Source organism: Nicotiana sylvestris, chromosome 4, assembly GCF_000393655.2.
Source record: "Nicotiana sylvestris chromosome 4, ASM39365v2, whole genome shotgun sequence".
NCBI classification, from domain to species: domain Eukaryota; kingdom Viridiplantae; phylum Streptophyta; class Magnoliopsida; order Solanales; family Solanaceae; genus Nicotiana; species Nicotiana sylvestris.
This window is the reverse complement of record NC_091060.1, coordinates 28,820,938-28,835,472: the sequence shown is the minus strand read 5'-3', so window position 1 is coordinate 28,835,472 and position 14,535 is coordinate 28,820,938.

Below are 14,535 nucleotides of genomic sequence, written 5' to 3'. Positions count from 1 at the left end.
ATAGAAAGAATGCTTCTTTGAATAGTTGATACATTCGTACATGTTTTGCCATCGGGGTTTGATGGACACGGTTTATCTGACCGTTTGGCCCAATACAAAGTTTTCCTACCGATGCCCTATTTGGCGTGAAGTATTTTCCTCGGATAACCTCCGAGGGTGATGCCTGATAAGTTAGGATTTTAACATGTTTTATTCTTTGATCATGTATTGTTACAAAATAGTCCTAAAAGGATCACAAGTTATGCTTGATTGCAGGTTTGATCGACAAAGTGACGAAATGTCAAAGATCGGCTCAAAAAGGAGTGAAACCTGCTCAAGTATCAAAAACCAAGAAATCTAAGGAAAGAAGGCCTAGTACGGACCGCGCAAAGTTGAATGCGGTCGCACTAGGTGGTTCAAAGAGTTGGTAAACCAGGCTAGAGGTAACGCGGCTGCGGTACACATATCACGGTCCGCAGTGAAGGCTCCGCGGCCGCACTGCTCTTTTGTGCGGTCCGCGGTCATGAGATTCAAAGAGATGAAAGTTTGCAAAGCCAATGCCATACGGTCCACGGTCGTGATTGCGCGGACCGCGCCAGCTCCCTCCGCGGCCGCGGTCCATTCTACGTGGTCCGCGGAGTCCAAGTTTAGAGAAGCAAAAGTCAAAGTCAAAGAGCCCAGCGCGGCCGCGGTCCATTTAGTGCGGCCCGCATTGACCCCGCAGGGGTATTTTGTCCAGTTTTTCCAGCCTAGTATAAATAGAACATTTTACCATTTTTTGGTCATCTTTTGTATTCAGATGTGAGCTGCCCTCCTCAGAACGATATTCGTAGCCATATTTGGCACTTTTACTTTACATTTACGATAGATTCTTGTAGTTTAATTTTAGAAATTAATTAATATGTTTAGTTCTTCATTTATTTCTTCAATTTCTTTGTCTAGCATGAGTAGCTAAACCCATTAGCTAGGGTTGTGGCTCAACCCTAGTATGGGTAATTGATGGGTGTTGCCATCTAGTGTTAGATTGACTATGGGTGTTTGCTATTTGGGTTGATTTTATGTTTTAATCTAGAATTGGTGGTTGCAAACACTGATTCAAGCTTTGTGGGTTTAACTCTTCTTGAGAAAGAGAGTCTATGACCCCAAAATTGACCCAACAAGGAATTGGGATGGACTCATGAGAAATGATAGTCCCAATTAATGGGTTAAACCTCGAGAGAGTAATTACCTTACTTGAACTCTAGTTGCTTGGTCTAATTTGCCTACCCATTTGGTCTCGAGAGAGTCAATTGGGCGAAATCACTCTCTCTACTGAGAGGTGTGAGAGTGAGTAAATTGTGCAACGATTATAGCATAAGCCCCAATTATGTCAATCGAACCTTAGTAACATCTACCCGTCAATTAGCCACCTAGGTAGTGTCATGACCCTAGTGCCCTTCTTCCCATTAGATACAACTTAGCAATATTCTCGTAGCATAATTTAGTGTTAATCAGTAGTTTTATAAAAATAGTTATAATTCGAAAATCCAAAAATGTTTCAAGTGATATTAGGAGTACAAACACATCTCTAGGCTAGACAGACAATCCAACTCCATTACTAGCTCCCTGAGAAAATCGATCCCGACCCTTATATCGGGTAAAAGCTATTGCGACCCGCTCTTCCTACCTTAGTGTAGCGTCATGTTGTCAGCGATCACATTTTGGCGCCGTTTCTGGGGAGCTTACGGTGTTGACTATCTGTTTATTTAGTTTTGTGTTTAGTGCCATTAGATGGGAGAAATTTTGAGTGAAATTCGACTTGAGAAGTGATTATAGGCTCTCCTTGATCCAAATAATAGTCGAACAATTCCATAGCCTACCAATGATATAATCCCTAGTTAACCCTTTTGAGCCTTAAACCTTTTTCTTTTAAGAACCAATGCTACAAGCCTATACCCATTCTAAATTATACCCTCTCTTGGCACCCAAATTGTCCCTTGAGTAATGACAAAAGTCTAAGTTTAGGGGGGAGAGACAAGAAAGGAAACAAAGTGGTAAGAGGTACAAAAGTAAAAAGGAAAGGAAGGCGATGAAAAAGAAAGAAAAGAAAAAGACAAAAAGAAAGACCAATGTGCAAAGAATAAAACAGGATTCAAGAAAAACAAAAGTGAAAAAGGTGTGGAAAAAATAGAAAAAGGAGAAACGCTTTGAATTGCATAAGAAAGAATGATAATATGTCTCTTTAACCCCTTGAAAAGAAGTGAAATACTCGAAGAGTCAAAGAGAATTGTGCCAAAATGAATCAAAAGAAGTGGTTAAGGGAAGATGGAACCCATATAGACCAACAACATTTCCTACCCTGAACCAAAAGCCTTCACATTGACTCCACAAAAGCCCTATATGATCTTGAGTTGGATGACACTCGCATTAGTGGATAATTACATGAGGGTCAAGCATATGGTACTTAGAGCCGGACTTGTGACCTTTCCTTGAGAGAGACGAGTGAATTCCCATTAACCTTGGTTTGTGTGCTTATACTCCAAAAGGTGATGTTTGCTTAGGGAGAGTTGAGGATGTGTGAGTTTGGGTTCCACAGCGACCAAAGTAATTGAGAGAGTTCTTTGATGTAATGAGTCAATTCTTGATGCTTTTGTGTCACACTTGATCCATAGTTTTTCAAAGTTTAAATTTTGCTAATGATCCATTCGTATTGAGGGCAATTGTTAGTCCTAATTGATGCTTGTTGAGGTTACTTTAGGACAGCTAGAATTACTTGGATTTTCCTTTAAGGGGTGAGTCTTATTTTTTTTGCTTGAGGACAAGCAAAGGTTTAAGTTTGGGGGAGTTGATAAGTTAGGATTTTAACATGTTTTATGTCCCTACTTGCCTATGCTTTGATCATATATTGTTACAAAATAGTCCTAAAAGGCTCACAAGTTGTGCTTGATTGCAGGTTTGATCGACAAAGTGACGAAATGTCAAAGATCGGCTCAAAAAGGAGTGAAACCTGCTCAAGTATCAAAGACCAAGAAATCTAAGGAAAGAAGGCCTAGTGCGGACCGCACAAAGTTAAATGCGGCCGCACTAGGTGGTTCAGAGAGTTGGTAAACCAGGCTAGAGGCAACGCGGCCGCGGTACACATCTCACGGTCAGCGGTGAAGGCTTTGTAGTCACACTATTCTTTTGTGCGGTCCGCGGTCATGAGATCCAGAGAGATGGAAGTTTGCAAAGCCAATGCTATGCGGTCCGCGGTCGTGATTGCGCAGACTGCGCCAGCTCCCTCTGCGGCCGCGGTCCATTCTACGCGGTCCGCGGAGTCCAAGTTCAGAGAAGCAAAAGTCAAAGTCAAAGAGCCCAGTGCGGCCGCGGTCCATTTAGTGCGGCCCGCACTGACCCCGCAGGGGTATTTTTGTCCAGTTTTTCCAGCCTAGTATAAATAGAACATTTTACCATTTTTTGTCATCTTTTGTATTCAGACGTGAGCTGCGCTCCTGAGAACGATATTTTTGGCACTTTTGCTTTATATTACGATAGATTCTTGTAGTTTAATTTTTGCAATTAATTAATATATTTAGTTCTTCATCTATTTCTTCAATTTCTTTGTCTAACATGAGTAGCTAAACCCATTATCTAGGGTTGTGGCTCAACCCTAGTGTGGATAATTGATGAGTGTTGCCATCTAGTGTTAGATTGACTATGGGTGTTTGCTATTTGGGTTGATTTTATGTTTTACTCTAGAATTGGTGGTTGCAAACACTGATTCAGGTTTGTGGGTTTAACTCTTCTTGAGAAAGAGAGTCTATGACCCCAAAATTGGCCCAACAAGGAATTAGGATGGACTCATGAGAAATGATAGTCCTAATTAACGGGTTAAACCTCAAGAGAGTAATTACCCTACTTGAAACCCTAGTTGCTTGGTCTAATTTGCCTACCCATTTGGTCTCGAGAGAGTCAATTGGACAAAATCACTCTATCTACTGTGAGGTGTGAGAGTGGGTAAAATTATGCAACGGTTATAGCATAAGCCCCAATTATGTCAATCGAACCTTAGTAACATCTACCCATCAATTAGCTACCTAGGTAGTGTCACGACCCTAGTGCCCTTCTTCCCATTAGATACAACTTAGCAATATTCTCAGAGCATAATTTAGTGTTAATCAATAGTTTTATAAAAATAGTTATAATTCGAAAACCCAAAAATGTTTGAAGTGACATTAGGAGTACAAACACATCTCTAGGCTAGACAGACAATCCAACTCCATTAGTAGCTCCCTGAGGAAATCGATCCCGACTCTCATATGGGGTAAAAGCTATTGCGATCCGCTCTTCCTACCTTAGTGTAGCATCGAGTTGGAAGCGATCAATGCCCCCCCAGTATTCGAGGTTGATTAAAAAGAAGCCTTGGATACTATTGAATTCTCCCTTGGTAGCACATAATTATTGCCTCGTTAAAACCTTCGCTGGAAAAATCCATTTGGGATAAAACTCGATCTAAGGGAAAAAGAGTGCAGCACGTGCTTTAAAACCTAAGGTCTTCGTGTATAAAGGTGCCCTTGACGTCTTCGATCAAACATCTGTAATGATTTAGTCTCAAATACAAATGGAAAAAAGGAGAAAGTCATACCTTAGCAATAATACCGTTTGAGTAGTGATATATTCCAGTTGTTTGGCAATTGTTCACCTCCCATCATGCCAAGTTTGTAAGATTCTTTTACCGATAACTCCGATGACTTGGTGCGGTCCTTCCCAATTCAGGCCTAGTTTCCCTTCATTCGGGTCTCGAGTATTGAGAGTGACTTTTTGTAGAACTAGTTCCCGATTCTGAAGTGTCGAAGATTATTCCTTCTATTATAGTATCTCTCGATTCTTTGTTTCTGCGCCGCCATCCGAACAAGTGCAACTTCTCATTTTTCATCTAGTAGCTCGAGGCTAGTATTCATAGCCTCGTGATTCGACTCCTCCGATGCATTCCAAAATCTGGCACTGGGTTCCCCGACCTCAACTGGAATCAAGGCCTCAGAGCCGTATATTAAGGAGAACGGGCCTGCCCTCGTGCTGGACTTCGATGTTGTTCGATATTCCCAATTAAACTTAGGTAGAACTTCTCTCCATTTTCCTTTTGCATCGTCTAACGTCTTGTTTAAGTTTTGAATAATAGTTTTGTTTGTTGACTCGGCCTGTCCCTTCCCACTCGGGTGGTACGGTGTTGATAAGATCCTTTTTATTTTGTGTGCTTTGAGGAACCCCGTTACCTTGTTGCCAACGAACTCCCTCCCGTTGTCATATATGATTTCGGCAGGTATCCCGAATCGACACATGATGTGATCTCATATAAAGTCAATAACTTCCTTTTCTCTGACCTTCTCGAAGGTCTGTGCTTCCAGCCATTTAGAAAAGTAATCAGTCATAAATAAAATGAATTTAGCTTTACCTGGGGCTGTTGGTAGAGGTCCAACGATGTCCATTCCCCATTTCTCTCATAGATGGTGAGGATACGTACAACTGGATCGGATGACCAAACACTCGCACCCCCTGCTAGAGCCACGAGAGGCTGAGGCTGGGGTGGAGGCTGAGGATGTCCACGAGGTGCGGCTAGAGCACCCGCACGAGCTGCTATAGAGGAACCACTAGTAGCTCCAGTTGGAGGGCAAGCACCTGAGACGCCTGTTACTTCACCAGCCCTCCAGGAGACTCTAGCCCAGTTTCTAAGCATGTTCAGCACTTTGCCTCAGGCATGATTGATCCCACTTGATCCTACCATATCTTAGGTGGGGGAGGAGCACAGACTTCCACCGCCCATACCCTAGAGTAGCGGGTCCAGGTTGACCAGGTTCTAGAGGTCATACCGATATAGCTGGTAGCTCTAGTTCATCTCGAGTTAGGGCAACAGTTTTTTAGGCGGAGCAGCTCATGCGTAAGAGGTACAAGAAGTACCACCCTCCTACTTTCAATGTCTTGGCATCAGAGGATGCCTAGGTGTTTCTTGAGGATTGCCACCATATCCTCCATATGGGTGTTGCGGAGACTAGTAGGGTTTCCTTCACTACGTTCCACCATAGAGGAGTGGCCTATCAGTGGTGGCGTGCATATGAGTTAGATAGTCTGGACGAGGCAGCTTCACTCACTTGGACTTAGTTCTCGAATATGTTCTTGGGGGATTATGTTTCCTAGAGTCCTCGAGATGCATAGAGAACAGAGTTTGAGCAGTTGTAATAGGATCCTATGACCGTGTCAGGTTATGCAATCTGATTTAGTGATTTTGCTAGGCATGCACCAGCCTTGGTTGCTACTATTTTTAGAGCGGGTTCATCGATTTATTGAGGGGCTCAACCCTAGTATCAAATTTAGCATGGCCTGAGAGTTAGAGATTGACATTACATACCAGCAGGTAGTGTGGATTGCTAGGAGATTAGAAGGTATGCTGATTCGTGAGAGAGAGGAGAGAAAGGACAAGAGGTCTAGAGTGTCTTACACATATAATGGTACTCGTTCCCCAACTGTAGATCATTTTGGTATGGGCTATGTGGGTCGCCCCGTTCATTTAGCACTTCCAGCCGCCATGGTGTTTCGGCAACTCCTACGCCCTAGGATCATTATTATGCACCGCTAGTGACTAGTGTGCCTCCTACACGGGGAGCTTTCAGTGGTCAATCCAGTCGATCAGGCCTGAGCCAGTCGCAGTATCCATGTCCCCGAGAGCTTGTTTTGAGTGTTGTGACACTCGTCATGTGTTAAGGTATTGCCCCAGACTTAGGAGGGGTGCACCTCCATAGATATCTCAAGTATAGCGTGCTCCACCGAGTCCTTAGGCTATGGTTACAACACCACCTACCACCCCACCTGCACACCCAGCTAGAGGTGGAGGTTTCCCTAGAGGGGGAGGCCAGGCCAAATATTATGCCCTTCCTGCTATGACAGGGGTAGTTGCATATGATTTTGTTATCACACGTGTTCCGGTTTGTCATAGAGATGCATCAGTCTTATTTGATCCAAGCTCCACTTTTTCCGATGTGTCATCTTATTTCACTTCGTATTTGGGTATATCCAGTGATTCTCGGAGTACACCTATCTATGTGTCTGTGGGTGATTCTATTGTTGTTGATCGTGTTTATCGGTCGTGTTTAATTGTTCTTAGTTGTTTTGAGACTATAGTTGATTTATTATTGCTTAGTATAGTGGATTTTGATGTTAATTTGGGCATGGACTGGTTGTCGCCCTATCACGCTACCCTGATTGTCATTCTAAGATGGTGATGCTGGCTTTGCTAGGTCTACCACGATTAGAGTGGAAAGGTAACTTAGATTATGTTTGTAACAGAGTTATCTCATTTCTAAAGGCTCAACAGATGGTTGAGAAGGTTTGTGATGCGTATCTGGATTATGTGGGAGATGTCAGTATTGATACTCCTACCGTTGAGTCAGTTTTGGTAGTGAAGGAATTTCTAGATATATTTCCAACTAATCTCCCAAGCATGCTGCCTGATAGGGATATCGACTTTGGCATTGACTTGTTACCGGGCACTCAGCCTATATCTATTCCTCCATATCGTATGGCTCCTCCTGAGTTGAAAGAGTTGAAGGAGCAGTTACATGAGTTACTTTATAAGGGTTTCATTCAGCCCAGCGTGTTGCCTTGGGGTGCTCCAATCTTGTTTGTGAAAAATACATATGGTTCCATGCACACGTGTATTGATTACCGCAAGTTGAATAGAGTTACAGTGAAGCACAGGTATTTGTTGCCTTGTATTGATGACCTATTTGATCAGTTATAGGGTGCTAGAGTGTTTTACAAGATTAACTTGTGTTCAAGCTATCACCAGTTGAAGATTTGGGAGCCAGATATTCCAAAGACTGCTTTTAGGACTCAGTATGGCCACTACGAGTTCCTTGTGATGTCATTTGGGCTGACCAACTCCCCAACAACATTCATGCACTTGACACACAGTGTATTAAGACCCTATCTTGAATCTTTCGACATTGTGTTAATTGACGACATTCTGGTGTACTCCCAGATCTAGTTGGAATTATCATGAGCAAGAGTTAAGGAATGTGCTCTAGACTTTGAGGGAGTAGAAGTTATACGCAAAATTTTCAAAGTGCGAGTTCTAGTTAGAACTAGTGGCATTCTTGGCCATGTAGTATCAAGTGAGGGGATCAAGGTAGATCCGAAGAAGATTGATGCAGTGTAGAGATGGCCTAGACCATCCTCAGTTATGGAGATTCAGAGCTTTCTTCGCTTGGCGGGTTCTTACAGTCGATTCGTTAAGGGTTTCTTGTCTATTGCAACACTTATGACCATATTGACCTAGAAGGGTGCTCTGTTCACGTGGATCGATGACAGTGACGAGAGATTTCAAAAGCTCAAGACAACTTTGACTACGACCCCAGTTTTAGTATTGCCTACAAGTTCGAGATCCTATATAGGGTATTGTGATGCGTCGAGCCTTTGCCTTGGTGTAGTGTGTTGATGCAGGACATTAGTGTGATTACCTACATGTCTAGATAGCTGAAGGTGCATGAGAAGAACTATTATGTCCATGACCTCGAGTTAGCATCTATTGTTCATGCCTTGAAGATCAGGTGAAACTATTTGTATAGTGTTCCTTGTGAGGTCTTCACCGATCACCATATTCTACAGCATCTGTTTAAACAAAAAAGGATCATAACTTGCAGTAGTGGAGATGGTTGGAGCTGCTTAAGGATTATGACATCACCATTCTCTATCATCCCGGTAAGGCCTTAAGTTGCAAGGCGGAGAGTTTGGGTAGTTTAGCATATCTACCAGTAGTAGAGAAGCCTTTAGCCTTTGATGTTCAGGCCTTGGCCAACCAGTTTGTCAGGTTGGATATTTCTGAGCCGAATAGAGTGTTGGCGTATGTGGTTTATCAATCTTCTCTCTATGATCGTATTAGAGAGCATCAGTGTGATGAACCCCATCTGCTTGTCCTTAAGGACACGATTCAACACGGTGATGCCAAGAAAGTCACTATTGGAGATGATGGTGTATTACAGATGCATGGAAGGATATGTGTGCCCCATGCAGATGGTTTGTGTAAGTTGGTTCATTAGGAGGCTCATAGTTTATGGTACTCCGTCCATCCAGGTGCTGCAAATGTATCAGGATTTGAGGCAGCACTATTGGTGGAGGTGGATGAAGAAGAACGTAGTGGAATATGTGGCTTAATACTTAAATTATCAGCATGTGAAGTATGAGCATCATTGACCTGGTGGATTGCTTCAGAAGTTAGAGATTCTAGATTGGAAATGGGAGCGGATCACCATGGATTTTGTTGTTGGACTCCCAAGGACTCAGAGGAAGTTCGATGCAGTTTGGGTAATTTTGCATAGATTGACCATTTCAGCTCATTTCATTCCTGTAGTTACTACTTTCTCTTCGGAGCAACTAGCTTAGGTTTACATTCGTGAGATTATAACACGTCATGGAGTTCCAGTATCTATCATCTCTGATCGGGGTACGCAGTTTACATCGTGGTAGTGAAGAGCTGTACATCATGAGTTGGGTACTCGAGTGTAGTTGAGTACAACATTTCACCCTCAAACGGACATGCAATCCGACCTCACTATTCATATACTGGAGGATATGATTTATGCGTGTGAGATGGATTTTGGGGGCGCTTGGAATCTGTTCTTGCCACTCTAGGAGTTTGCCTACAACAAGAGTTATTAGGTGAGCACTCAAATGGCCCGGTATGAGGCTTTGTATAGTGCCAGTCTCCAATGGGTTGGTTCGAACCGGACGAGGCTGGGCTATTGGATACAGACATGGTTTAGGATGCCTTGGAAAAAGGTTAAATTGATTCAGGACCGACTTCGTACATCCTAGTGTAGGTAGAAGAGTTATGCAGATCGGAAGGATCGCGACATTGCATTCATGGTTGGGGAGCGGGTCTTGCTCCAGGTTTTGACCACAGAGGGTGTTATGAGGTTCAGAAAGAAGGGTAAGCTGATCCTTAGGTATATTGGGCCTTTTGAGATTCTTGAGAGGATTGAAGAAGTGGCTTACAGACTTGCACTACCACCTAGTCTCTCTGCAATTCATCTAGTGTTCCATGTTTCCATGCTCCGGAAGTATCTCGGCGATCCGTCTCATGTGTTAGACTTCATCTTAGTCCAGTTGGACAAGGATCTATAAGTAGAGGAGCCACTTGCCATTTTTGACAGGTAGGTTCGTAAGTTGATATCAAAGAACATCACTTCAATGAAGGTTCAGTGGAGGGGTCACCCGGTTGAGAAGGCGATCCGGGAGACCGAGCATGATATTCACCGTTGTTATCCTCATCTTTTCACCACTTCAGGTATGTCTTTGTACTCATTCAAGGAAGAATGTTTGTTTTAAGGGGGGGGGGGTGATGTAGCGACTCGACCGGTCATTTTGAGAGTATTAGTCCTAAACCCCTAGTTAGTGCTTCCTGTATCCCATTATATGGCTATGTGGCTCGCTGGGAGGTTTGGTTTTTGGTTTTGGAGTCATATGGGAAGCATAGTCCCTAATATGGAAGTTTAAGTTGTAGGAATTGACCGTAGTTTGAAGTGTGTGAAGATGACTCCGGAAGGGGGTTCCCACGGTTCCAATAACTCCATCACGTGATTTTGGTCTTAGGAACGTGTTCGGATAGGTCTGTAGGTCATTTTAACATCAATTGGCGAAAGTTGGAAAATTGGTTATATTTTGAAATGTTTGACCGAGAGTAGACTTTTTGATATCAGGGCCGGATTTTGATTCCTGAAGTTGAAGTAGGTCTATAATGTCAATTATGACTTGTATGCAAATTTGAGGTCAATCGGACTTAATTTGATAGGTTTCAACGTCAAATGTAGAAGTTAGAAGTTTTAAAGTTCATTAGGCTTTAATCAATGCGCAGTTTGTGTTTTTAGCATTGTTCGATGTGATTTAAAGGCTCAACTAAGTTCATATGATATTTTAGGACTGGTTGGTATATCTGGTTGAGGTCCCGAGGACTTCAGGTGGATTCCGAGTGTTTAACGGACAAAAATTAGACTTGGAGCATTGTTGATATCCAATTTTCCCTCATATTTTTAAAACATATATATACTTTCAAAATAGTTTATTTTGCATCATCATTTAGCTTATAAACCTATACAAGCATTTTTTTTTAATTTTCCGTAATTTTGAAAGGCTTTAAGTTAATTTCTTTCTGCATTTTTATTGTATAAATATTCAATAATTATCCTTCAAAATATTTTTATGATGTTATAATCATCCAAACATATAATTTACACCAACATGAATGTTTTTAAATATTTTGACTTCATTTTTTGATAATTACATTTGCATTTTTAGGCTAATTGCATATTTTTGCAATAATAGCCTATATTCATGTATAATTACATTATGTATGCAAAAAAATAACTTTTTATATTTTTATAACGTTAAGTTATTATTTTTAATCTTTTTAGTCGACAAACAATATTTTTGTTATTTATTAATTACTTTTATAAATTATTTTTGCTAAATATTGTGTATTTAAAAACTAGCCTAAATTCCTAAACATTTTCAGACCAAGCAATGACCCAAAACACCTAATACACTAGCCCAATGACCCCATCCCAAAACCAATAACCCCATTACCCAACCCGGTCGCAACCCACCTAACTGAACCCGACTCAACCCCTTTTAATCGTGGTTGTTGATCTCAGAGATCAACGACCCATATCTATTCCCTACCTTTTAATTACCTACCCAGAAACCCTAGCCTATAATCCCTCTAAACCGCCGCCCCTAAATCCTCTCATCTCCCTCTCTCTCTCTCTCTGAATAGCGCTAGCCGCCTCCCCCTTAATCCCCTTTCCTAATCCCATTTATAATGGGATTTTACCATTATTTGCTTATCATATCTGGGTTCCTTTGGTACTGATTACTCAATTTTGGTATTACTTTGTATTTGCCTAATTTTGGCAAATACCTCCTCTATATCGGACGAGAATCGACTCAATCTTAAGGATTTGTGCGATATTCCGTCCATATACGCGTGATGAACTGGATCCTTCATACCAGTTGTCCGATTTCGAGTTTAGAAACCCTAACTAGGGTTTTCAGACTGATACTTTTCCTTTTCTGTTATTTTACTGACTTGCATGCGATATTTCTCCCTTTTCTTCGTCCGTGTTTACTTGATTTCTTTCCTTACATGTGTTTAATCAATTATTTTCCTTGTAAGTGGATCCGATTTTACTGCTATATAAACCCTTCCCCATTCCCCTTTAAGAGAGAATGAAATCGTAAAAAACTTTAATAAAAACTAAAGTTATTGCTCCTTGTTCTCTAATTCTCATGTTCTATACTCTGGTTCTTGGCCGACTAAAAGCCAAGGCTACTGAAATTCCGGGTTCTTGTCCTCCGTTAATATTTAGAATACTGTGGACTCTTGTTCTTTCTTGTTTTTCACTTAACTGGTGAGTTACTGGACTTCGTAGTTTCATACCTATGTATTTGTGATTTGCATATGCTTTCATTCCTGAAGTTTTACTTAATGTATTCTTCTGGGTTGTTTTGTGTGTTATTCTGTTTGTTCTACTTCAATTTTAGCTTTCTTTAACTCTTATCTTTATATTGACAGTTTAAAGCATGCCTAAACCTGATTAGAGTAAATTAGATTCCTTTCAAGCTTATATAACCTATGTGTTGCAACTTACTGATATTTAGGACCTTTGCACTTTAGCATCTCTTTGTTGTTTAATTTTGCTCTCAATCCTATTATTGGAACATGCTTTACTTACATAATTCGTACCTCTTTAATAGACTAGTTGATTGTGTTCAAAAGCATGAATGTATACATTCACTATATGGCACAAGTCTGTCTCCTATCCTATTCTGAATTTGCTGTGATGATATTTTGCCTATATAGCTTGTTTGATCATGTTCCTTATTAGTATGCTTCTATCATGTCTTGACTTCCCAGTAGTTGCAATGATCTGTTCTCATCCTGTCTAAATTCTGTTGCCAATTAATATGATTCTCTCTTGTAACACTAGGACCTATACTTAGCATAATTTGAACCTTTTCCTTACTATGAGGCTGTGTACACCAATCCTACAAACTTGTTCTGTTAATGTGTGACTACTTATGCACTAGGTGTTGAACTTGTTCTTCTAAATCTTTGCTTAGTTTGTTCTTAAAACCTAAAACCTGTTCGATTATCTTCTCTATGTGCTCAAATTGACTATGTTTGTATCACTCAGTATTGTCCCTCAACCTTAGTTTACTCTCTTTCACTTGTTACCTGGGTTCTTTTGAGTTCTCATTCTTTGGCGGCTAAATGCCAAGGCTACCTAGGCTCTATCATTGACCTCCTTACTGTGAGCATTGCTCAGGGTTCAATTGAGACATTTGTGAACTCTGACACACTAGTGTCTAAGGTTCCTTGGCACTTCGTCCTAACTACTCTATTCTGCCCCTTTCTACCTACTGAATAAGCCAATTGGCTTGTGTAAATGGTTGTTTTTCTGGATCCTGTGATCAACTATGGCTATTGGATTTTGGTTATTTTGTGTTGGGATTGATTGTGACTTCAGGGCTATGGTGAAATCTGTGTGGATACGAAATTGAAGGCCTGGCTGGGCTTGGTATACTTTGGGCTTGTCTTAAGCCCTCTATAGTTATTTTGTAACTTTGTAGTTTATTTCATTCATTGGGCATGTAATAATTCTATAATAATAATAATAATAATAATAATAATAATAATAATAATAATAATAATAATAATAATAATTTGGATGTTGGTAAAATTGGGAAAAAGGGTCTATTCTAATATTTGCATGCTACGGGTAGAAATCTTGCCTATATGTATTTAATTTGTTCAGCATGTTCTGCTCCTATGTGTTTGTTAGATAACCTACCTATAGGACATGAGCGTTTAATTCGTTCAATATATTCTGCTTCTATATGTTTGTACATATCATGCGTATAGGAAATAAAACGACCATTCTTTTAATTTGCATAACTGCAACATATTCATCAGATTCTATGACTATACGATTATGTTCTACAATTCTTCATCTAAAAATCATGCCTATATGTCTTTAATTGATCAATTTGCTATTGTTATTATAATGCTCACCTAGAAGACATGCCTATAGGAGTTAAGTATAAAAAAATCAGTTTCAATCGTTGATCATTAGAAATCCTGCCTATAGGACATTACCACTCGCTTTAAAGTGTTAATATTGAACTTTCAGACACTGTTTCGTTGCTTAGCTATGCCATCATTAGAAAGCATGCCCATAGGATCAAACTAAGTAATTCTAAGTATTTCAAATGGTTATCACTTCCAGTTACTCCATAAATCACCCACAGATCATGTCTATAGGTTTAATCACGTATAATTTGTAATGCCAATAATCAACATGCAATACCAGATTTCCCTAAATTGTATATTTGTTTAGAGCTGTCACAACTCTTTTTTTACACCTCGAGGGGTATATAAGGGAGTTTTTCCAATTAAAGTGACATTATTCGAAATTGGATTATTTAATTTATCAGAGTCGCCACTTGGAATAGTTTATTTTGTGTCCCAAGTCACCGGTTTATTTTAAATCC